Below are 25,881 nucleotides of genomic sequence, written 5' to 3'. Positions count from 1 at the left end.
AGTGATAGAGACTCTGCGACTGTGGAGTTGTGCAATTGTAGTGCTGCAATCATGTCTGGAGAAAGAAAGATGCATTACACTTGAACATCCAGCAGAGCTCCAAGATAGAGCATCCTCTTTGACAAGAGAGGACTTGGACTAGTTGATCAGCCATCCGTGACTCTGAAAGAATGACATTGTCACCTGGAGATGATGACGGAGGACCTCTGGAGAATGTGTAAGAAGGAGCCGGTCATCCAGGTAAGGGAGTCCTTTTTGGTGAACACCCTGGGGGCTGTGGAAAAGCTGAAGGGTAGTGCCTGGAATTGGAAATGCTGATGGAGGTCAGCAAATTGAAGGTATTGTTGATTACAGGGTGCTAAAGGTACATGGAGGTAATCCAGGGAGACCATAAAATCTCCAGGTTGCATAGCCAGAACAATGGAACAAAGAGATTCCATTCAAAACCTTGGCACCTTGAGGTATATGTTCAGCAATTTTAGATTGAGGATGATACCTATTGGGTTTCCTAACCAAAGAGAGAGTAGAATAGAACCCCTGGCACTGTTGAGACACGGGTACTGGAATAATCATGCCTGATTGTAGTAAGGAGTGGATGACCATCTTCAGTGCCTTGGCCTTGCTGATGTCTACTTGCAGACTGGTAGGAAAATATTGAGCAAGTGTCTCTCAATGCCAGTAAAGTAAGCCCTGGTGATCTAGTAATACCCAACATTATGCAATGGTCTGCACTGTCGGTCCAACTCCCGAGACTGGCGGTATAGGACTGCTGTGATCGCAAGTCCCGCAAGTGAGAACCCACCTTACCTGTCCCCCATGAATCTGGTTGCAGTCCAGGGTGCACCTGTGTGCCCCTGCTAGTAGGAGTCTGCACTGTCCCACCAAAATCCCCAGCATCACGTCACCGGTGGGGGTGTTGGAGTAGCAGCGCTAGCATCCAAGGTATTGCCTAGCTCTGCTTGCTCAAATGTAAAAGTAAAAATGAAAAGCTTGGGCTGCAGGGCCGCATTTCCTGCATTTCAGCTTAACACCCATGTGGGATGCGAACCGAAATGCTGATGTCGGGATCAAATCACAACCGAATTGAGCTGAATTTGAATAGCTCCATTGGGTGTCATCTGCTGGCTGACAGCTAAAATAACAATTGTATTCCCTTCCCCCTTCATGTTTGGTTGTGCATGTCACAAGCTATGTGCTCCATGAGTGACATTGCCTAGTGTGTTCCCCTCCCGGGACATGGGCCGCCCGACGTGGCCATACACACAGTGCAATATCTTTAGCAATATCGCACAGTGACATCATGCAGCAGCCGGGCCATCCATGCAGCTTTGGCCAGGCAACAGCAAGCCTTGCAAATGAGGCGTGGGGCCGCGCATCACTCATCATTTACTGTGTACACACTGGGTAATATAGTAAACGATATCACTCAGGAAGGATCAAAATGAGCAACGTCGTTTACTATATCGACTAGTGTGTATGGGCCTTAACTCTCACCTGACTTACATTTGTAGCCTTATTACTTTTGTTAGACTACTATTATTATTATTATTATTATTATTATTATTATGAAAGAGCACATGTATTACAGTATGTAATATTACAAAGATGTCTATTCTATTGTATGCAACCAAAATTAATTGTACTGAAATGTATGTAAAAAATGGTATCCGTTCAGATGGTCGACCATGTTATGGTCGACAGTCATTAGGTCGACCACTATTGGTCGACATTGACATGGTCGACACATGGAAATGGACGACACATGAAAGGTCGACACATGAAAAGGTCGACATGAGTTTTTTTACTTTTTTTTCTTTTGGGGAACTTTTCCATACTTTTCGATCCACGTGGACTACGATTGGAATGGTAATCTGTGCCGAGCGAAGCGGTAGCGGAGCGAAGGCACCATGCCCGAAGCATGGCGAGCGAAGCGAGCTATGCGAGGGGACACGGTGCACTAATTGGGGTTCCCAGTCGCAAAAAACTACACCAAAAAAAAGTAAAAAAATGCATGTCGACCTTTTCACGTGTCGACCATTTTCATGTGTCGACCATGTGTTCATGTCGACCATGTCAATGTCGACCAATAGTGGTCGACCTAATGAAATACATACAATACATTACTTTCTTTGCATGTAATGTAGGATGTCACACGTAGTGCTTGACACTTCATTATCAAATGTGTGATACAAAAAACATCTGAGCTGATATTAATTAAAATGATAATGATACAAAAACAGAACAACAGGCTACAAATTATAAATAACACTAGGTGAAAGCTGTGTTTACTAATAACTGTGTGTTTTATTCTTTATTATGATTAATAATGAAAACAGATTCTTATTTAATCCTGAAAAAAATCTCAGTATTTATTTATAGACAGTTTAATAAAATAAAAAGCTTTACACTAGGGAAAACATATACTAGACATAGGGGGTTATTCAGTGCAGATTGCAAATTATGCTAAAAAGAAGAATTTGCAACTTATTCTTTTGCATGCTGGGGGCCTCCCATCGCAGGGCAAGTCCGCCCAGCATGCAGAATGATCTGCCCAGTGGCTGCGGCCGCAATTTAATTGTGGTCGCAGCAACTGTGGATGACCCCCTGCAGCTGCAGCTAAGCTGCGTATGCAGGTAGCCTGCCGCCAGTTCATTACGCAGTCGCCCCGAAAACACCATCAAACCTCCCCTGTTTTTGATGTGCCGCCCCGCAATGCTCCATAGCCCCCGCCCCGCAAACACCTCTGCCTGTTAAGCAAGCAGATTGCATTAGCTGCTAGCGCAATGCAAGCCGGGACCTGCGCGTGTGCAGTAGTGCCGGGAACGAGGTTATTGCGTTCGCATCAATTAGCAATGCGACCGAATAACCCCCATAGTTTTGTTATCCCTCTGTGCAAAATGAGCACATATAGGGAGCTGTATTTATCAGCTTTTTGCCTGCTTGGTCATTAATTCTTCACACCTTATACATTCCACCAATGACATTGTACACCACTGCCACTGATGTAATGCTTACATCCTTTCCAATAGGCCAACCTGCAGCCTTTATGTTGTGAGAAGATTAGCACAAATTAAAAAAAATTGACTACAGGGTTACAGAAAGCACTCAGTGGATTATAAATTAAAGAGTTAGTTTTTACTGAATAATAAGATCTACAAACAGGCTTGAAAACACATTTAAAGAAAACAGATGACGTTCTGTAATTAATTAATGTGTCAACACTAGATTGTGAAAAAAAGAAATAAATAGGTGGCAGTAGGGTGCGCAATAAGACCCAGAAGTCAGCCCAGTGACAATACAAAAGGAAGTTTCACCTACTACCAAGGAGATCCTACTAATGCAAATACAATGTACAGTATTTCACTCAGGTGCCTTCCAAGTTTTACATGTCAAATGGAATAAAGAGTATAGAATTTCTTCAAATCCCTGTGGTTTTTCCTCTTTTCATTTCACAACATATAAGACTGTCTAGGGTATTTAATTATCCGCAAATTTGCGGCAATTTGTCAGCCGAAAATTTTTCGCGGCAATCGGGCGAAAATTGCAGCGAAAACGCTCCGTTTTTCGACCTATTTGATTCCAAACGGGTTTCACCTGAAAATTCTTGCAGTGAAAAGTTCAGGTGAAAATGGGGAAATCAGCCTGTACCCCAGAAAACGCTAAACTAACATAGAAAAACGGAAGAGAAGTGTATTAGAGATCACATTAGAGAGTTTTTGGGGACTTAAATTGTGTGAAATGGCTGTTATATGCATTTTTAATAAAATGCAAAAAAATTATAGAAAGCAAGTTTTTTTGAGCAAAATAAATGCTCTCATTAAATTTGGGGTACATGAAAATGGGTATAAGTATACATTTGGGTCATTTTAGGGTACTTTAAAAAAAAAAGTGGAAACAGACCGATTACTCCCATCTGCAAGCCTAAAAACACATGTCCCACTCATAAAGCACCCCAATATACCTGTCCCATACCTTGAACCCGAATTTCCATCACTTTGTACTTTTTCACCCCAAAAATGACATGTCATTATTGGCCAATTAAAAATAATTAAAAACTTCAATGTGCCTAATTAGTCATTAAGGGGGGTGTCTCAGGAGTTCTGTACCATATCCAAACATTTTTACCTTAAAATAGTGACTTTTCCCAACTTTTCACCTGCTTCAGAGTAGGTGAAGTAAAATTAGTGAAAAAATGATCACCGATAAATTTTCCCGGAAAATTGAATAGGCTGTAATTGCGTTTCGTGGGAAAAGTCCGGTTTTTCGCGCGAAAACCGGACTTTTCACGCGAAAAGTCCGTTATCTCTGCTAATTGAATATACCCCTGTGTGTTTATGTTTCCCTCACAGGCAAAACATAATTGACCACACATGAAAGGTAAAAGAGAAAAAAATATAGTGTAGAGATCCTTTTAAATAGTGTCAGATTTTCATATAGCACATTGCACTCATAAACACCAGAATGTTAACAGTACATTTCTGTATCCTTGTTAGGTTTAGGGTTATCCAGTCCGTCCCTGATGGCCATTATGTGGCAGCTAATTGGATCTCTTACTTATTTATCAATAAAAATAGGTATAAATACATAAAAATATATTGGTGAAGGTTGGAACCTTAGATTTACATTTATTAAATGTCAATTTTGATTGATGTAAAATGTAAAGCCTTACATTTACTAAATTGATTCATTGATTTCAATCAAATTCAGATCGATGGTAATGAAACTAAATTGATGTTGAGTTTCCCGGGCTAAAACACACATTTACTAACAATTAGAAATTAACATTTAAAAAAAATCATCTGTTAGTAAATTAATGTGTGTTTCAGCCCCTGAAACGTAGCATTGATTGAGATTGATTTCCATTGATCTAGAATCTATGAAAATCAATCTTTCGTAAATAAACCCCTCAGTTGGAGTACTGCAAGGCTCAGTCTTAGGTCTTCTGCTTTTCTCTATCTATACCACATCTTTTGGCAAACTAATCAACTCTTTCGGATTTCAGTACCATCTGTATGCAGATGATACTCAAATCTACCTATCCTCCCCTGATTTGTCACCATCTGTATTGGACCGTGTCACTGAATGACTTTCTGCCATTTCATCTTGGATGACATCTCGTCACCTCAAACTTAATATTTCCAAAACAGAATTAATTATATTTCCACCGGCCAATAGTAGTTTCCAACCTGATATCTCTATCACTGTTGAGAACTCGGCAATCATCCCTACCCCACAAGCTCGCTGCCTAGGTGTCATTCTTGACTCTGAACTGTCCTTTATTCCCCACATTCAATCTGTCTCAAGATCATGTTACATACAGTTAAGAAACATATCCAAAATACGACCATATCTTACACAAGACACAGCAAAAACTCTAATCCAAGCTCTCATTATCTCCCGCATTGATTATTGTAATAGTCTCCTGACCGGTCTTCCCAAACATAGGCTCTCACCACTACAATCCATTTTGAATGCAGCTGCGAGGCTAATCTTCCTTGCTAGACGTTCATCGTCTACAGATCCGCTCTGTCAGTCCCTCCATTGGTTACCGGTATTCTACCGTATTAAATATAAAATACTTTTACCGACATACAAGGCTATTAACCAAACTGCACCAATATACATCTCCTCACTCATCTCAAAATATCTCCCTACCCAACCTCTCCGCTCTGCACAAGATCTACGTCTCTCATCCACACACATTACTTGTTCACACTCAAAATTACAGGACTTTATCCGGGCTTCACCCACTCTGTGGAATGCCCTCCCACGCACAATAAGACTCTCTAGTCTCCAAACCTTTAAACGTTCCCTGAAAACTCACCTCTTCAGGTAAGCCTATCAAATTCCAGACCCACCCACATAACCTTTAGTGCTTCCCTATCTAATTACATCCTCTCTGTACAGTATACATAACATCACATATTTTGTCTTTCTTTATCTCACACCCTCCCGACACTTGGCCAACATTGCGGGGTATCATCATACAACCCATTAAGAACCTAGCAATCTGGTGGACCATTATGCAATAGGTAGCATCTATCCTTGTGTATCTATTCCTATTTCCCTATAGATTGTAAGCTTGCGAGCAGGGCCTTCCTACCTCTATGTCTGTCTGTTTTTACGCAGTTTTGTTCTATTACTGTTGTTCTAATTGTAAAGAGCAACGGAATATGCTGCGCTATATAAGAAACTGTTAATAAATAAATAATAAATAAACCTCTTATTGCTTTGCAGTTGTGGAGAAATGATTGAAAGTGGTTTAAGGCAAAATGTAAATCTGGGTTTATTAATGTGTAATATGAAAGGTCTCCTCAATTGGTTTCACAAGCTATAAACCCCATGTATAAAACACAATACTATAGTACACAGTACTATAAACACTATAAACTATGTAAATAAAATACTGTGCCAACAATTTTTGTTTTCAATGATATTTATCATGAAACAATTTAGAAGGTCACTTTCTTATCATGAAAGTTACTTGACAAAGTGCATACTGTATGCGTGATTTGATTCCACAAGAGAAACTAGTTAATTGTAATCACAAACTATCAAACGGAATGGTGATATTTCAGTGACAGATAAGCAAGAATAGTTTGCGTAATGGTGACTGCTAAACTAACATTTCTGGGGACATCTGTTTTCTAGAACAATTTGGGTGTTTTAAAATAGACAATCCTATATAATAAAAATATAGTGCTGATCCTCACCTCTATGCGTGGAATTCAAGTGTTTTGCATGCCGGCAGCCATTAAATGGCACCCAGCATAGTAATTCAAATGTTCCGTTTGGGCATTCCACCTGTGCTGTAATGGGCTGGTAAATAGTGAAAATATGATGCAAATAAAATATTATAAAATCAGTTGGTACATTTCATATCTGCTAGCTATTTTCGCTTTCCAGTATCTATACTTATATACAGTTTGAATGCAATTTATGTGTTGACACTTGTTTCACACTGTCTCAGATGTCATACCCATTAAAGTATACACAAAGGATGCTGTCCTTGGGAAAAAAGACTTTTCAGAATGACCTTTCATGATCCATTTTTCTGCATTCTGAAAACAAATACTGCGTTAGTAGAGCACCTTGTCAGGACTAGTGAATCAGATATTAAGTAATCCTGTCCTGTGCACATCATGTAATGTCTTCAATGAATTCAGCTGTGAAGACCCAGCACATTTGATAAGTGAAAGCAGTATTGTTAGTATTTGCTGCCCTCAACTGGAAAAACATTACATTTCCAAACCAGACTACAAAACATTGTCATCAGTCATTTTTCACATGACAGGGACTCTTGGAGAGAGCGCACACACTTTTTCTGACTGTAAAAAGACTTGATTTTACCACCAATTAAGTCACAGAGGTCTGATTTTGTTTGGTGCTTTAAATTGACATATTTTTCACGGTTCCGGTATGAATGGTCGACCATGTTATGGTCGAAAGTCATTAGGTCGACCACTATTGGTCGACATTGACATGGTCGACATGGACACATGGTCGACACGTGAAAATGGTCGACACATGAAAGGTCAACATATGAAAAGGTCGACATGAGTTTTTTAACTTTTTTGGTGTCGTTTTTTGCGTAAAGTGACTGGGAACCCCAATTAGTGCACCGCGTCCCCTCGCATGGCTCGCTTCGCTCGCCATGCTTCGGGCATGGTGCATTCGCTTCGCTCGGCACACTTTACCGTTCCAATCGTAGTCCATGTGGATCGTAAAGTATGGAAAAGTTCCCCAAAAGAAAAAAAAGTTAAAAAACTCATGTCGACCTTTTCATGTGTTGACCATTTTCAAGTGTCGACCATGTGTCCATGTCGACCATGTCAATGTCGACCAATAGTGGTCGACCTAATGACTGTCGACCATAACATGGTCGACCATGTGAACGGATACCATTTTTCACCTTTCCCTTTATTATATATACTTTAACATACACTATGTAATAAAAATCTTAAAATGCACTAAAGTGAAAAATAATAAAAACAATTCTGACAGCTTCTATTTGTCATGATTACTTAAGGACATACAAGCCTAATTCAGAGTTAGACGCAAACCCAATCATAGTAGAGTGATTATTGGCCGACTGCACATGCATATAGTATAAGTTGCACTGCACATGTCTTGTGAAAGCAGGCACAGAGAGAGAGGATTTACTGTATATTCAAAGTGATTGACAGTCAGGAACCAACTGAGGGCAGCGTAGCGTCAAAATAGCGTAAAAAACGTTGGTGAGTTGTGACTGCTTTCGGAACGTGTCTCAGCCTGTGACTATGAACCTGTATGCAGCTACAATGTCTCCAGCATTTTACTTCCTGCAGCCATGCTGCGTGACTTTAGGGCTACTCCAAGGTTCAACAATTGATTGATCTGCAATCAACGTTGCATGTTTGTACCAAGCCGATGGGACTCGTACAGCTACCAGTAGCCATCTCAATACAAATTCAGATGGCTGTTGCATTTGCATATTTTTGCTAAGTTGCTGCGTACACATTCGCAACTGTGGCGGTATTAGTGTACATCTCTGACCCAGACCCTACATGAGGATAAACTGAGTGGAGTAATGAAAGGGGTGGTCCAACAGTATTAGTAGCTGGAACTTTGAAGTATTGCAGGGGTGGAGTAACAGAGGAGGCGGCTCATGCACAGACTCTGTATTGGCACCTTTCTCTCTAGACTCAGAATCTACTGCGCATGTGCAGGTCTCCAAAAACATGGCATCTACCATGTTCAAGCGACTAAACATTACTGTACATGCACGACGGACGTTTTCCTTGTGTTTTTATGCCGCAGATGCAGCGCTGACTCAGGACTCGAGTGACTTGTGTTGGTTATTCATTTACAGATTAAATAAACATAGATAATTGCACCACTTCTAATCTTATATCAAGAATATTAACAGAGGTATAGAAGGAAGAAAGCTCATTATTAGGGATTAGTAGCCAATAGTCAAAACATGGCCAGCAGCAGGCTGTGAGCAAATGCAACATGCTCAAGACAGAAAGAACAACTCCAGCTTATACAGAATTTACACATCTAAGTGAGTCATTCAGATCCGATTGCTGGGCTGCGATTTTTGCTGTCCTGTGTTCAGGCAGTCGCCACCTCCAGGGAGAGTGTATTTTCACTGTGCAAGTGTGCGATGCTATGTGTACGCTGAGCTGATAAAATTCTGTGTGTGCAGACTAACGGTGTGTACAAACGGTGAGATATTTTCTTTAGGTTTTGACTATATAGTCAAAATCGCAAGAAAAGTTAGTGCAGATCGCAAGGTGAAAGCCACCTTGCGATCCCGATTCAATCCCGATGCGCGGTCCCGCCAGGTCGGCAACGCAAGAAAAGATAGACTGTGCAGGCAAGTCAATCCTTGCTAGATCGGTGTACTATCTAGTTCATCTCACATGTCAATGACATCTCACATAAGCCAAAATCTCACATAAGCCAAAATCGTAAGAACACATAGTCCATATCCCAAGAAAAGTTTGTCAAAATCTGTGCTATCGGGGCTCCAGGGAGTTCAAGGGAAATCGCAAGTGTACATCGGGCATAGCAAGGATCTCACCATGTGTACACACCCTTACTCTTCCAATTCGACTGAATCAGGCTGACCGGGGCCGGAGCTGACGTCAGACACACTCCCTGAAAACGCTTGGGAATGCCTGCGTTTTTCCGGACACTCCTAGTAAACGGTCAGGTACCACCCATAAATGGCTTCCTTCTGTCAATCACCTTGCGAACGCCCATGCAAAAGGATTTTTTGCACCATCCTGTCACTGACCGGCGACGCCCGTTATTGTTGTCCGACGCGCGCGCACATAGCGGTGCATACACATGTGCTGTTATGACCTGATCACCCGATCAGCAATCAGATCTGAATGACCCCCTATCCATATATTCCCTTCAACAGCCCGACCTATCTAATTAGATATTAAGCTCTGATTGAGTATGGAGATTCTAGCCACTTAGCCTAGACAGCTAAATATTTCTTCCCCGCATTCCTAGCCAAGTATACAAATTTCTCATGTAATACTGTTTTGTTTACTAGGGAAATCCAAGCTTGTTTAACTGGTGATTCTTTAGCTAACTATAACCTGGCTATGCAAACCTTGGTAAGAACACACATATTAATAACGTAACGTCTGCTTGGAGCGTCCAGGACCTCCTCGTCAATTGCTGATATACAAACTAAATGTACTAGATTTACTAGATGTACAAATTTAAGGTGTAAGAACATCCCGTGAGATATAAGGTATCAATGACACAATCCCAGAATGAGACTAATTGGGGACATGACCAAATCAAGTGCTAAAAGTTACCCTCGGAAAATCCACACTTAGGACAATTCGGGCTGTGGGTGCCCCCTATATGGCATAGTCTGTAAAGCAGGAAAACATGTATTTGTTGATATCTAACTGTTGAAGTGGAGGAGCGCAGGGTGGCCAAAGCGGTTATCCAGATATCATCAGGAATTAACCCCAAATCTGTCTCCAATTTAGTTTTAAGCGAGGGAAAGGGGTCAGAGTGCTGTGCATGTTGTAATGCTGAATAAACATCAGAGACTAGGGGGCTAATTCAGAACTGATCGTAGCAGCAATTTTGTTAGCAGTTGGGCAAAACCATGTGCAGTGCAGGGGAGGCAGATATAACATGTGCAGAGACAGTTAGATTTGGGTGGGGTGTGTCCAAACTGAAATATAAAGTGTAGTGTAAAAATAAAGCAGCCAGTATTTACCCTGCACAGAAACAATATAACTCACCCAAATCTAACTCTCTCTGCCCATGTTATAGCTGCCTCCCCCTGCAGTGCACATGGGGGGGTTATTCCGAGTTGTTCGTAGCTGTGCCAAATTTAGCACAGCTACGATCATCTTCCCAAACATGCGGGGGGGACGCCCAGCACAGGGCTAGTCCGCCCCGCATGTCTATCCGGCCCCCCCCCCCGCACAAGTACAAAGGCATTGCACAGCGGCGATGCTTTTGTACTTGAAGAGTAACTCTCGTCCAACGCAGCTCCTGCGGGTGGCTGGGTTACTCGTGGCTGCCCCGGGCCGCAGCGGCTGCATGTGATGTCAAAATGGTCAATCCCAGGATTCCCGGGTACCCGAGATTGGTTTGTTTCCTGTGTCAATGCACAGAGCGCACAAAGACAGAGGACGGAGGAGTGAGGAGGAGCGCCCACGCTGCTGCTGTTGATGGACACTTTGCTTGGCGGGCGGCTCTTCTACTAATACTGCTGCACAATGGGTACACGGCTGAGCCCAGGGGACATCAGCTTCTCTAATGGGGGGGGGGTTATTGCCATGCTGCCCCTTGGCATGTGCATCAATCCAGCACTGTCCAGGGATATATCGGGATCCCATCCACATCCATGCATAAAGTTATGCGCTAACTTCCAAATAAGAATTGCTTGTTTAACTCAAGTCATTCTCACACTGCCACAGAGCAATATCTGCAATGGATTTAGTCCTGTACAAACCTGTGCTATCATTTGAAAGTGCAAAGTCGAGGAGTCAGGTAAATTCAACATGGCAGTAACTAGGGTGGGCTAAGGGGTCATGTGCCTTGGGTGCTGGAGTTCAGGCGGTGCGGGGAATGCTGCCTGGCTCCCTCGGCCAGCTGCTTCTCCACTCCCGACCCCCCCGTGATTATCATGGACCCGCCGCTATGTCTCCTGCCTCCAGCATCCTCACTGCCTACTGGATTATAGATGCTGCACGGAGCCCTGATGGCGGCTGTGCGCACACCGTCACCTGCTGCCCCACTGACATCTGGCACCCGCTCCATGCCACAAACGCTGGTCTCACTGCATGGTGGCTAAATAAATATAAATATATCATGTAAATAAATATACTCTGGAGGTTCTTAATGATAGAAAACATGCACTGCAGAGTTGTTTAGAAATGAATATTTTACTTTATGCTAATTACAACATTTCTGGGATTGCACACCCCATCTTCAGGAAGTATACAATAAACGTATGCTTCCTGAAGATGGGGTGTGCAATTCCAAAACATCATAATTATTATGAAGTAAAATATGCAGTGCATGTTTTCTATAATTGAGAACCTCCAGAAGTGTGTGTGTATATATTATATATATATTATCTATATCTGTGCATGGAGAGCCGGCACTCGCTGTTAATAAACTGGAATTGTGCCCAGGTGCTATCAAGAAAAGTGCATACAGTCCATCAAATGAGATGCGGCACTCAAGGGTCCTAATGCAAGCAGTGTGCAGCAGGTTTTCCTGGCTTGTCAACATTTCATTTATTTATAAACATTTTGTCAGGACACAACGAAATTTATATGAATAAATGACACGTTGACAAGCCAGGAAAACCTGCTGCAAACTGCGTGCATTTGGGACCCATGAGTGCCGCATGTCGTTTGATGGACTATATATGTGTATATGTTAATGAGGGGTACTACTGTGCAGTGTAATGAGATAAAGGGCGCACTACTGTGTGGTGTAGTTTGCAATTTTTAATTTTTTTTGTAATTATATTTATTTATTTTACTTTGAGTGTGGCGAAGGGGGGGTGTTGGGCGTTAAGTACTGCCTTGTCCCGGGTGCCAAAAATCCTAGTTTCGGCCCTGCATTCAACCAGTCGCAGAGGTGTGCTAGTTGTGCAGCATAATAGTAGTGTTTAAAGACCACCCGTTTAAAGGTGGGTAGAGCCAGACCCTCAGCATCCCTTGACCTAGTCAAGGTATCAAGTTTCAGACAAGCTCTATTATTAGCCCATACTAAAGAAGATAACAGACTATCAATCTGTGTAAAATATTTTTGAGGGATATATATCGGTAACTGCTGAAGATTATACAGGAATTTAGGTTGGAAAACCATTTTAATTGGATTCACTCTTCCAGTAACTGTCAAATAATTTTCACTAAACCAGCACATTGGACCGAAGAGAAGATATCTATGGTATGATGTTTAAGGGAACATACTGCTGAGAGTTATTAGTCCCCTAGATCCCTAGATATTTTAATAAGTCTGCCCATTTCAGAAGGAGAGGGATTGGGGAAACAGCCGATGCTTTACCCTAAGAGGAGTGATGCAGGACTTGTCCCAAGTTATCAAAAGGTCAGAGTACCAACCATAAGTATTAATAATATCAAAGACCTTGGGTATTCACTTAGCATAGTCATGAATAAAAAGCAATATATCATCTGCATATAAAGCAATCCTATCTTCCCTTGAGCCCACTCGTAATCCATGAATATCCTTACTCGTCCTAATCAAGCATGCCGGGGGATCGATTGCAATAGCAAAGAGAGTAGGGGATAGAGGGCATCCTTGTATGGACAGATATTTAATGTTATTTAAAACCAGGAACATATAAAATGCACCATGTAGCTTCATTACAATTGTTTTAGATGCAGAGCACATAGCATTAATTTCGAGGGTGTGGCCTGCTTCTAAAATAAATACAATAGAGTAAGGTAAGGTGTCTGGTCATTTAGTGGCTGCCCTGGCAATCCTACTACAGTATGTACTGCATATCTACAAATGTGGCCCTATTTAACTTAATGTCCAATCATTTGTGCCAAGTATTGTAGTGAAACACTACAAAACACCACAATATTACACATAGGAGTATATTTACTAAGGTCCCGATTTTGACCGAGATGGTGTTTTTTCTTCAAAGTGTCATCTCGGGAATTTACTAAACTCAAATCACGGCAGTGATGAGGGCATTCGTATTTTTTTGGAAGTCCAAGGAAAAAATTACGAATGAATACACCATCGGTCAAATACGCCTGGAATTTGGTAGAACTCGGTCATTTACTAAAAAGTGCAATTCACAAACACTGCCGACAATAGCCAAACACTGCCGTGAAAAAATACAAATCGTGAAAAAGTGCTAAAATAAAACAGACCTGCTTTTTTTTTACTGTGTTCTGATAGGCATGCACGGATCCATGAGATCCGTGCATGTTTATCAGTGGGAAGGGGTGGGAAAGTGTTAAATTTGATTTTAACAATGTTTTATTTTTTACGAAAGGTGCACAATGAAGCCCAGCACGGATCTCACAGATCCAGCCGAGATTCATTGTGTTAAAGTCGGCAGTGTTTTACAATTCATTCACGTAAAACACTGCAAAAAAATACGAATGACATCGACATTGGTAAATACGAAAATGCAGAATACGACAGCTTAGTAAAGTAGTCGTAATAAATTCAAAAAGTTGCAATTTTACACTTTCGATGTCATTCGTGATTGAACTTTAACCTTATTCGGAAAAATATGAATTTTAGTAAATATACCCCATAATTGGGGACAATCTGGTGCAAAGATATCTGGGAATTTCTTAGCAGATTAAACTGCACTTATTTGAAAATATAAGCAATATTAAGTGGTGATGTCACACCCGGCCCTTACCTTTATTCTCTAATATTAAAGTAGTGTAGAGAATGAAAGGGGAAGCAAAGTACTACTTAATGAGGTACACACATGAAACAGCATCCAATAAAAAATAACTTTTTAAGTTTTTTTTTAAACAATATTTTATTGGAGAACTGCATAGGTAAGTACAAAGATAACGTAACATAGCAAAAGAAATAAAAGCATTCTAAGATAACTCATTGTATCAAGAAGCAAACTAATTAGTCGAGTAAAACATGGAGAACATAGAGGAACAGATATACAACAGTAAATTAAACAGCATTTAGAGAAGTGTTTATGAGGAGACATAGGGGTATATGCAATTGTCTATTATAATAAATATAGATTATATATTATTATTAAATATTAATTTATTATTTATAAATATTAAAATATTATTAATATTATAATAAAACTGGCTCCTCCCTCTATGCCCCTCCTCCAGACCTCAGTTTAGAAAATGTGCCCAGGCAGACTGGATGCACTCCAGGGGAGCTATACTGAGTTTCTCTGAAAGACTTTATGTTAGGTTTTTTTATTTTCAGGGAGGACTGCTGGCAACAGTCTCCCTGCTTCGTGGGACTTAGGGGGCAGAAGTAGGAACCAACTTCCTGAATAGTTTCATGGCTCTGCTTCTGGCTGACAGGACACCATTAGCTCCTGAAGGGTACTGAACACTAGCTGCGGCTATGCGCTCACTCCCACAGCCCGCGGTCACCCCCCTTACAGAGCCAGAAATCAGAAGACAGGTGTGTACAGAAGAGGATCTTCAGTCATCGTGACGGCTAAAAGTTACCATGCAGCGGGCGGGAACGCTGCGCGCCATGCTACCCTTCAACACAGGCGCAGCAGGGTGCAGGGCGCACGGGGGGGGGCACGCGCCCTGGGCAGCATGAAACCTAATCAAAACTGGCTAATAAGGGGACATAAGTTGCTGAGGCACAGTCCTACCCCCGCCAGTATAAAAATGAGTGTTGAAATTGCTGAGGGGAGACGCGCCATTGCGGGGGCGGGGATTCTTCCTCAGTCAGCCAGCACACTGCTCAGCGCCATTTTCTCTTCAAGCGAGCTGCAGAGAAGAACGATGGTCCTCCTCCACTTCTGAACAAGTATCAGGGTGCAAAACAGGGGGGGGGGGGCACAGTATAAATTTATCATTCTAAAAGCGCTACAGGTCTGTGGGCAGTGTTGTGTTACACAGGGTTTTTATCACTAGCGCTGGGTTGTGAGCTGGCAAATCCTTTCTGTGTCCTTCTGACAGATTTTACTGTGGGTCTGTCCCCTATAAGTCCCGAAGTGTCTGTGGTGTGGTTGTGCACGTGTCATGTCTGAGGCAGGGAGCTCTTACCCTGAGGGAGCCATTTTAGGGAAACAGAGTTGTAATGTGGTGGTGCTGCCGGCACACCACGAGCCTGAATGGGTGAAAGAATTACGTGATCGTGTGAATCATATCAGTAAGAGATTGGATATGTCTGAGTCTCATGCAGAAAACTGGAGAAAATCAGTGGAGGATGTGATTTTTCATAGTTCTGCCTTTTCATCCAAAGGCAACCCCTCTGGGTCACATAAGAGACCATTTGTACAAATAGTACAAACTGATACCGACACGGACTCTGATTCCTGTGTCGACACTAGTGATTCCAGGGGAATAGATCCTAAATTGGCAAAAAGCATTCAATACATGATTGTTGCTATAAAGGAAGTTTTGGAAGTTACGGAAGCCCCTCCTTTACCTCAGGAGAAGGCTTATTTTTATAAGGAAAAGAAAATTAATGTAACTTTCCCTCCTTCTCACGAGCTAAATACTCTCTTTGAGGGAGTTTGGGCAAACCCTGAAAAGAAATTTCAGATTCCCAAAAGAATTCAGGTTGCTTATCTCTTCCCGGCAGAGGACAGGAAAAGATGGGAGTCACCTCCTGTTCTAGACAGTGCCCTGTCACGTTTAACTAAAAAGGTGAGTCTCCCTGCACCTGGGACGGCTTCACTAAAGGAGCCGGCAGACCGCAAGTTGGAGACCACGTTAAAATCTATTTATGTGGCCAATGGTATGCTACTCAGGCCCACCATTGCTTGTGCGTGGGTGAGTAGAGCTATCGAAAAATGGTCAGACAACTTGTCATCTGAAGTTGACACGATAGAGACGAGATACTCCTAACGCTAGGTCATATTAAAGACGCTGCTGCAGACATGCTAGAAGCCATGAAAGATATTGGGCTCTTGGGTTCAAAAGCCACTACCATGGCAGTCTCAGCTCGGAGGGCGTTGTGGATTCGCCAATGGAATGCTGATGCAGATTCAAAAAGAAGTATGGAGGCTCTCCCTTATAAAAGTGAGGCCTCGTTTGGAGATGGGCTGGATGCTTTAGTCTCTGCGGCTACCGCAGGTAAGTCGACATTTTTGCCTTATGCTCCTGCGCCGGCTAAAAAGACACATCACTCTCAGATGCAGTCCTTTCGGCCCAACAAATACAAAAAGGGTAAAGGTTCCCCTTTCTTTACAGGTAGAGGGAGGGGGAAGAGGAAAAAAGCCAACAGCGTCTCCAGGAACGCAGGAGCACAAATGAACTCCTGCTTCTGACAAATCTGCAGCATGACGCTGGGGCTCCCGTGCGGAAGTCCGCTCGGGTGGGAGCACATCTAAAACTTTTCAGTCAGCTCTGGGTTCAATCTGGCCTGGACCCATGGGTCTTGCAAATAGTGTCCCATGGATACAAACTGGAGTTTCAAGATGTCCCCCCATGCCGATATTTCAAATCAACCTTGCCAGCTTCTCTTCCGGACAGAGAAGTAGTAACAGCTGCAATTCAAAAATTATGTCAGGATCAGGTCATTGTCCTGGTACCCTTGTCACAACAGGGAGAATGTTTTTATTCAAGCCTCTTCGTAGTTCTGAAGCCGGACGGCTCTGTCAGACCAATATTTAACCTGAATTCTCTGAATCTCTACCTGAAAAGATTCAAGTTCAAGATAGAAACTCTGAGGGCAGTGATTTCCAGTCTGGAGGAAGGGGGCTTCATGGTGTCAGTAGACATAAAAGATGCTTACTTGCATGTTCCCATTTATCCTCCTCATCAAGCTTATCTGAGATTCGCAGTACAGGATTGCCATTGCCAGTTCCAGACATTGCCGTTCGGACTCTCCACGGCACCGAGGGTATTCACCAATGTGATGGCAGAGAGGATGGTCCTGCGACAACAAGGAGTCAATATAATTCCTTACCTGGACAATCTCCTGATAAAAGCGAGATCCAGGGAACGGTTGGTACAGAACATTGCACTCTCCCTGTCAGTACTCCAACAACACGGTTGGATCATGAATTTTCCGAAGTCGCAGTTGGAACCGACAACAAGATTGTCCTTTCTGGGGATGATACTGGACACAGAAGTACAGAGGGTATTTCTTCCAGTAGAAAAGGCTTTGGAAATCCAGAGAATGGTCAAACAGATTTTGAAGCCAACAAGAGTGTCGATCCATCAATGCATTCGGTTGTTGAGAAAGATGGAGCGGCCTACGAGGCCATACAGTTAGGCCGATTCCATGCCAGAGTATTCCAGTGGGACCTGTTGGACAAGTGGTCCGGATCCCACCTACACATGCACCAGAAGATAATCGTGTCCTCCAAAGCCAGGATTTTGCTCCTGTGGTGGCTACACAGTTCTCACCTATTTAGAGGGACGCAGGTTCGGGATTCAGGACTGGGTCCTAGTAACCACGGATGCAAGTTTCCGAGGCTGGGGAGCTGTCTCACAGGGAAAAAGCTTCCAAGGAAAATGGTCAAGTCAGGAATCCTGTCTTCACATAAACGTTCTGGAATTGAGAGCCATTTACAACGGCCTTCTACAAGCAGGGAATCTTCTTCAAGATCAACCCGTGCAGATCCAGTCGGACAATGTAACAGCAGTCACGTACATAAACAGACAGGGGGGAACGAAAAGCAGAGCGGCAATGGCAGAGGTGACAAAGATCCTCCTCTGGGCAGAAAGACATGCAAGAGCTCTGTCTGCAATTTTCATTCTGGGAGTGGACAACTGGGAAGCAGACTTCCTTAGCAGACAACGATCTCCATCCAGGAGAGTGGGGCCTCCACCAAGAAGTCTTCGCAGAGGTGACAAGTCTTTGGGGAGTTCCTCAAGTAGACATGATGGCATCTCGTCTCAACAAGAAGCTTCAGAGATGTTGTTCCAGGTCGAGAGACCCTCAAGCAATAGCAGTGGATGCACTGCATAGCAGTGTCACAGTGGGTGTTTCGGTCAGTGTATGTCTTCCCTCCACTTCCACTGATACCAAAAGTTCTCAAGCTCATAAGAAGAACAAGGGTTCGAGCGACCCTCATTGTCCCAGACTGGCCAAGGAGGGCGTGGTATCCAGATCTTCAGGAGTTGCTCATAGAAGATCCTCGGCCTCTTCCTCTTCGCGAGGACCTGCTGCTGCAGGGGCCGTGCGTGTATCAAGACTTACCGCGGCTACGTTGACGGCATGGCTGTTGAGCGCCGGATCCTAGCGCGAAAGCGTATTCCCAAAGCAGTCATCCCCACTCTTATTCAGGCCAGGAAAGGAGTAACGTCTAGACATTACCACCGTAAAAAAATGTGTCTTGGTGTGAATCCAAGAAGGCTCCTACGCAAGAGTTTCACTTGGGACGTTTTCTCCATTTTCCGCAGGCGGGTGTGGATGTGGGCCTAAGATTGGGTTCAGTCAAGGTCCAGATTTCGGCCTTATTGGTTTACTTTCAAAAACAAATGGCCTTCTTTCCAGAAGTTCAGACGTTCGTGAAAGGGGTGCTGCACATCCAACCTCCATTTGTGCCTCAGGTGGCACCATGGGACCTTTAATGTGGTGTTGCAATTCCTTCAATTGGATTGCTTTGTACCTCTACAGGAGATAGAATTGAAGTTTCTCACTTGGAAAGTGGTCATGCTATTGGCCTTGGCATCTACAAGGCGGATGTCTGAGTTGGAGGCCTTGTCTCACAAGAGCCCTTACCTGTTCTTCCATGAAGATAGGGCAGAGTTGAGAACTCGTCAACAAATTTATGTCGCAAGAACAGCTAGGATTCGGAAAACAGAGGCTCTGTTTGTCCTGTATGCTCCCAACAAGATTGGGTGTCCTGCTTCTAAGCAGACCATTGCGCGCTGGATCAGAGGGACGATTCAGCACGCTCATTCCACGGCAGGATTGCCGATATCGAAGTCGGTAAATGCCCATTCTACTAGAAAGGTGTGCTCATCCTGTGTGGCTGCCCGGTGGGTCTCGGCGTTACAACTTTGCCGAGCAGCTGCTTGGTCAGGGGCAAACACGTTTGCAAAGTTTGACACCTTAGCCGATGAGGACCTCAAGTTTGGTCAGTTGGTGCTCCAGGATCATCCGCTCTCTGCCGCCCGTACTGGAGCTTTAGTATAACCCCATGGTACTGAAGTGGACCCCAGCATCCTCTAGGACGTATGAGAAAACAGGATTTTAATACCTACCGGTAAATCCTTTTCTCCTAGTCCGTAGAGCAGGGATGGGGAACCTTCGGCCCTCCAGCTGTTGTTAAACTACACATCCCAGCATGCCCTGCAACAGTTTTAGCATGGCCACATAGCAAGGTTCCCCACCCCTGCCGTAGAGGATGCTGGGCAACCGACCCAGTGCGTACTTTACCTGCAGTTGTTAGTTTTGTAGTTACACGAGTGTTGTGTTACGATTATTTTCAGCATGTTGCTGCAATTGTTAATGCCCGTTGGCATGTGTTAAGTTGAATGCCATGTTGTGCGGCATGTTTGATGTGTGATCTGGTATGAATCTCACCATTAGTTTAAATGTAAATCCTTTCCTCGAAATGTCCGTCTCCCTGGGCACAGTTCCTATACTGAGGTCTGGAGGAGGGGCATAGAGGGAGCAGTCAGTTTCACACCCTTGAAAAGTCTTGAAGTGCCCATGGCTCCTGCGGAACAGTCTATACCCCATGGTACTGAAGTGGACCCCAGCATCCTCTACGGACTAGGAGAAAATAATTTACCGGTAGGTAATTAAAATCCTGTTTTTTATTTTACAGGGAGGCTGCTGGCAACAGCCTCCCTGCAGCGATGGACTAAGGGGTGGAGCAGTGTCCGCCCTGCGGGGTCTGAGCCGCTGTCTTCGCTGACTGGACACTGAGCTCCAGAGGTGTCTAATCGTTCTCCGCCATAGGAGACCGCTCGCCCCAGCAGCATGCCGCCAACCCCTTACAGAGCTGAAGAAGTGGTGAGTGAGACACGACCCCCCCCTAGCAAGCGGGGGGCTGGTGTGAAGATGGCGGCATCGGGGAGGGAGCGCAGTATTGACTGCCCTGCTGGAAAGGCGCAGCGGCACATGGTGCGGAGCTGTGAGGGGTGCCCTGGGCCAGCGCTTACCCCCTACAACGGTCCAGAAGCCTGTCGGGGTTCTCTGCTCTCAGCCAGCACTAATTCCTAAGGCCAGTATAATCCACGAAGAGCAGGAAGACAGCGCCATTAAGGGGGCAGAGCTTCTCCTCACCTCAGAGCGGACCCAGCAGCGTTTCAGCACCATTTTCCTGCCTGCACGGCGCTGAGAAGAACAGGTTCCTCCACAGCAACTCCCGCTATCTGTACACGGTACCAGGGGGTTGTAGAAGGGGAGGGAGGCTGTAATACGACTGTATGTCCTATTAAGGTGCACAGTCAGCGCTGACAAGGGGTCTCCCTTGGATAAAAGCGCTGTGTGTGGGTTGGCTCCAATCTGTCTCTCTCTTGCCATTCTTGGGGGGGGGGAAACTCTGTCTGCCCTCACCTGTGTGTGTGTGTGTGGAGAGTGTTTAGTGGTCTCCTTTAGCTATGTCCAGGGACACTGTGTCATATGCTGCAGAGGATTTATCCTCCCAGGATGATCCCATTCCATGTAATCAGGATTGCACTGGTTTAGCACAGATACCAGCAAGGGACCCTGAGTGGTTTTCCTCTATCAAATCTTGGATTTCTCCGATTTCTGACAGGGTTGCAAGTAAAGAATCTGCAACCCAGATATTACAGAGCTCTATGGCAGTATGGCCGGTTTCTGGTACCTCAGGACACCCCACTATATACCCCCACAAACGTGCACTTGTGCATGTCACACAAAATGACACGGATACCGATTCTGACACCACAGATGGTGATGTGTTGCGGGGTTCTGCTTCTTTTGCAAAGGTGGTGCAATTGTGATAGAGGCTATCAGGGATGTGTTGAATGTTAATGATACCACACCTAAGCAGGTTGAGGAGGCTTTTTTCACTGAAAATTAAAAAAGCCTTGCTAACCTTTCCTGTGTCAAAGGAATTGATTGGTATATTTGAAAAAGCATGGGGAAACCCTTACAAAAAATTCCAGGTCCCTAAAAGGGTCCACGTGGCGTTTCCTTTCCCTGAGGAGAATGGAAAAAATGGGAAAACCCGCTGATTGTTGACGCATCGGTGTCCAGACTCTCAAAGAAGGTGGTTTTGCCTGTTCCAGGATTTACCGCCTTAAAGGAGCCGGCTGATAGAAAAATTGATAAAATAATTAAATCAATGTACACTGCTTCAGGGGCCATATTACGTCCCACTATTGCTACGGCATGGATTGCAAAGGCAGTAGTAAAGTGGTCGGCTACCTTACTTGAGGATTTGGATACGATGGATAGGGATGATGTTGCATTATATTTACGCAACATACATGATTCAGCAGGTTTTATGGTAGAATCCATGAAAGACATAGGTTCCATGGCTGCGGGAATCTCTTCCATCTCTATTTCAGCTAGTCGGGGACTGTGGCTGCGCCAGTGGTCGGCCGTCGCGGAATCAAGAAAAGGTGTGGAGTCCCTACCCTGTACAGGTCAGGCTCTCTTTGGGGAAGCTCTAGACGCGTGGATATCCACGGCTACAGCGGGTAAGTCTCCGTTTCTTCCCTCAGCAGCACCTGCTCCAAAGAAATCCTTCTCTTCATCTGCAACGCAGTCCTTTCGGCCTAACAAGCCTAGAAAGGCCAGACCGTCCAATACCTTCTTTAGGGGAGGTCGCGTTAAGTCCATGAAACCTGCCGCTGCAGGTTCCCAGGAACAAAAGACTGCTTCAGGTACGCCAAAGTCCTCCGCATGACGGTGGACCGCGCAGCCTGGAGGTGGGGCCGGTGGCAGTGAGACTCAGACACTTCAGTCACTTCTGGGTATCGTCCGGCCTGGATCCATGGGTGATAGATATAGTATACCAGGGATACAGGCTGGAATTTCAAATTCTCCCCCCTCATCGTTTTTTCAAATCAGGCTTACCAACTCTGTTGGCAGAAGCTGTCCAGAAGTTGGTGGAGGCATAGGTTATTATGCCAGTAACACCTCACATGCAGAACAAAGGTTATTATTCGAACTTTTTTGTGGTTCCGAAACCGGATGGTTCGGTCAGGCCCTTTCTAAAGGAGTTCAAATTCAAAATGGAGTCTCTCAGGGCGGGGATATCAAGTCTGGGAGAGGGGGAATTCCTGGTATCATTGGATATCAAGGATGCATACCTCCACATTCCGATTATGGCTGCCGCATCAGGCTTATCTCCGTTTCGCATTGCTGGGCTGTCATTTCCGGTTCCAAGCCCTACCATTCGGTCTCTCCATAGCACCGAGGGTGTTTTACCAAGGTGATGGCAGAAATTATGGTTCTCCTCCGCAAACAAGGGGTGAACATCATTCCATATCTGGACGATCTGATAAAGGCATTGTCCAAGGAGAAGCTACTGCAGTCCGTTGTTCTCACAACCCACCTCCTCAAGAGCCACGGTTGGCTTCTGAACCTTCCAAAGTCACATTTGGCACCAACCCAGAGGTTGTCCTTTCTGAGAATGATCCTGGACACAGAAGGGCACAAGGTGTTTCTTCTGCAGGAAAAGGCGTTGGTGATACAAACTATGGTCTGGGATGTCCTGAAGCCAGCCCGGGTGTCGGTTCATCAATGCATTCGCCTGTTGGGAAAGATGGTGGCCTCTTACAAGGCTCTCCAGTACGGGAGGTTCCATGCTCGGACCTTCCAACTGGATCTCCTGGACAAGTGGTCGGGATCTCGCCTCCGCATGCATCAGAGAATTCGTCTGTCGCCGAGGGCCAGGATTTAGCTCCTCATGTGGTTAAAGTTACCTCACCTTCTGGAGGGCCGCAGGTTCGGGATTCAGGATTGGGTCCTTCTAACCACGGATACGAGCCTTCGGGGCTGGGGAGCAGTCACTCAAGGAGTAACCTTCCGAGGTCAGTGGTCAAGCCTGGAAGCTGGCCTGCTCATCAACATCCTGGAACTAAGAGCCGTCTACAGCTGTCTTCTTCAGGTGGCCCCTCTTCTAAGGAATCGGGCCATTCAAGTGCAGTCAGACAACGTAACAGTGGCTTACATAAACCGACAGGGCGGAACGAAGAGCAGAGCGGCAATGTCAGAGGTGACAAGAATACTCCTCTGCAAAGAAAAACACGCGTTGGCGTTGTCAGCCATCTTCATTCTGGGAGTAGACAACTCGGAAGCAGACTTCCTCAGCAGACACGATCTCCATCCAGGACAGTGGGATCTCCATCTGGAGGTGTTCATGGAATTAACAGACCTTTGGGGATTACCCCAAATAGACATGATGGCCTCTCGTCTCAACAAGAAGCTTCGACGTTATTATTCCAGGTCGAGGGATCCACAGGCAGTGGACGCCCTGGTGTCTCCGTGGGTGTTCCAGTCATTGTACGTGTTTCCACCACTCCCACTCATCCCAAGAATCCTAAATCTCCTAAGGAGAACAAGGATTCAAGCGATCCTCATTGCTCCAGACTGGCCAAGAAGGGCTTGGTATGCGGACCTTCTGGATCTACTGCAAGAAGAGCCGAGGCCTCTTCCTCTTCAGGAGGACCTGCTGCAGCAGGGGCAGTTCGCTTATCAAGACTTACCGCGGCTAAGTTTGACGGCATGGAAGTTGAGCGCCTGATACTTGCTCGGAAGGGCATTCCGAAGAAGGGCATTCCTACCCTCATACAGGCTAGAAAAAGGGTAACATCTAAACATTACCATCGTATTTGGAAGAAATATGTCTTTTGGTGTGAATCCAAGAAGTTTCCTACGGTAGAGTTTCAGCTGGGACGTTTTGTCCTTTATCTGCAAGCAGTTGTGGATATGGGCCTGCGGTGAGGATCTGTGAAGGTCCAGATTTCGGCCCTATCCATTTTCTTTCTGAAATAATTGGCTGCCCTCCCTGAGGTTCAGACTTTTTTGATGGGAGTTTTGCACATCCAACCTCCCTTTGTACCGCCTACGGCTCCTTGGGACCTTAACGTGGATTTGCAGTTCCTCCAGTCGGATTGGTTTGAGCCTCTACAGGAGGTTGAGGTCAAATTTCTTACATGGAAAGCGGCCACGTTGTTGGCCTTCGCTTCTGCTAGACGCGTGTCCGAATTGGGGGGCTTTATCCTGTAAAAGCCCTTACTTGATCTTCCATGAACATAGAGCTGAGTTCCGGACACGTCAGCAGTTTCTTCCGAAGGTTGTGTTGGCATTTTATATAAACCAACCTATTGTGGTGCCAGTGGCTACTGACTCCTCAAAGTCTTTGGATGTCGTAAGGGCTCTGAAGATATATGTGAAGAGAACTTCTCGTCACAAAGTCGGACTCTGTTTGTCTGTTATGATCCCAAGAAAATTGAGTGTCCTGCTTCTAAGCAGACTATTTCGCTCTGGATTCAGTTCACTATCCAGCACGCTTATTCTATGGCAGGACTGTTGTGTCCAAAATCTGTTAAGGCCCACTCTACTCGTAAGGTATGGTCTTCCTGGGCGGCTGCCCGGGGTGTCTCGGCAGTGCAACTTTGCCGAGCTGCAACTTGGTCTGGGTCAAACACGTTTGCAAAGTTTTACAAGTTCGATACTTTGGCCTCTGATGATCTGAAGTTCAGTCAGTCAGTTCTGCAGGAGCCTACGCGCTCTCCCTCCCGTTCTGTGAGCTGTGGTACATCCCCATGGTACTAATGTTGGACCCCAGCATCCTCTAAAACGTAAGAGAAAATAGGATTTTGGTTACCTACCGGTAAATCCGTTTCTCTTGGCCCGTAGAGGACGCTGGGCGCTAGCCCAGCGCTTCGTTTTCCTGCAAATGTTATTTGGTTCAGTACAACTTTGTTTTAGTTGAGTACTGCTTTGTCACTTGGTAAACTACGTTGGCTTGACGTGCCTTGTATGTGTGAGCTGGTATGAATCTAGCCACTCTCTGTGTATAATCCTTCTCTCGAAGATATCCGTCTCCTCGGGCACAGTTTCTAGACTGAGTCTGGTAGGAGGGGCATAGAGGGTGGAGCCAGCCCACACTCTCAAACTCTTAAAGTGCCAATGGCTCCTGGTGGACCCGTCTATACCCCATGGTACTAATGTGGACCCCAGCATCCTCTACGGACTACGAGAAAAGGATTTACCGATAGGTAACCAAAATCCTATTTTTCTTTACACCCATAATTATTAAATAAATGACACATCTAGAAAAAAGAATGTGCA

Source organism: Pseudophryne corroboree, chromosome 4 (assembly GCF_028390025.1).
Source record: "Pseudophryne corroboree isolate aPseCor3 chromosome 4, aPseCor3.hap2, whole genome shotgun sequence".
Classification (NCBI taxonomy): Eukaryota; Metazoa; Chordata; class Amphibia; order Anura; family Myobatrachidae; genus Pseudophryne; species Pseudophryne corroboree.
The sequence above is the reverse complement of the archived record's forward strand: the minus strand, read 5'-3'. Positions refer to the sequence as shown.